Genomic DNA, 1,231 nt, shown 5'->3' on the forward strand with positions numbered 1-1,231 from the left:
TGACAATGACCCAAAACATACTGCCAAGGCAGCAAAGGAGTGTCTCAAGAAGAAGCACATTAAGGTCAAGGAGTAGTCTAGCCAGTCTCCAGACCTTAATCATATAGAAAATATGTGGAGGGAGCTGAAACTTCGAGCTGCTAAGTGACAGCCAAGAAAACTTAAACTTATAAACCTATATATATATATGCATCTAAAAAAAAAAAAAAGAGTTTCGTGAAAAAGTTAAAAATTTTTTGTAACGTATTTCAAAAAGTGAAACTTTCATATATTCTAGATTCATTACATGTAAAGTAAAATGTTTACATGTAAAGTTTTTTTGTTTTAATTTTGATGATTAGAGCTTACAGCTCATGAAAGTCAAAAATCCAGTATCTCAAAATATTAGAATATTTATATTTGAGTTTCATTAAATGACCATCTCTACAGTATACATTCTGGGTATCTCTTGTTCTTTGAAACCACAATAATGTGGAAGACTGCTGACTTGACAATGGTCCAGAAGACAATCATTGACACCCTACACAAAGAGTCACAGAAGGTCATTACTGAAAGGAGTGGCTGTTCACAGAGTGCTGTATCAAAGCATATTAAATGATCTAGCCCCATCATACTTGTCCGAACTTCTCAGCTATCAGGAATCCTCTCGCTCTCTCAGATCCTCTGATAAACTTTTCTTGCATATACCTCTCTCTCGCTTGAAATTTCAGATTCCGAGTATCTCTTGTTCTTTGAAACCACAATAATGGGGAAGACTGCTGACTTGGCAATGGTCCAGAAGACAATCATTGACACCCTCCACAAAGAGTGTAAGTCACAGAAGGTCATTACTGAAAGGGGTGGCTGTTCACAGAGTGCTGTATCAAAGCATATTAAATTCAAAGTTGACTGGAAGGAAGAAATTGGGTAGGAAAAGGTGCACAAGCAACAGGGATGACCGCAAGCTTGAGAATACTGTCAAGCAAAGCCGATTCAAACACTTGGGAGAGCTTCACAAGTAGTGGACTGAAGCTGGAGTCAGTGCATCAAGATTCACCACTGTAAGGGAAACAGGTCAATTTAGCTCGAAAGGAATCATTTATGATTTTATAGGGAATTTGGACAGAATCACTGTTTTACAGCTGATCAACTGAATTTGCCTGTAATTCACTGAACAGGCTGTACAACATCAACTCTGCATGGATATTAATATCCAAAATATAGTGAAAACACTATTTATTAGCACAGTAAC

Source organism: Sinocyclocheilus anshuiensis, unplaced genomic scaffold (genome assembly GCF_001515605.1).
Source record: "Sinocyclocheilus anshuiensis isolate Anshui unplaced genomic scaffold, SAMN03320099.WGS_v1.1 scaffold277, whole genome shotgun sequence".
Taxonomy (NCBI): Eukaryota; Metazoa; Chordata; class Actinopteri; order Cypriniformes; family Cyprinidae; genus Sinocyclocheilus; species Sinocyclocheilus anshuiensis.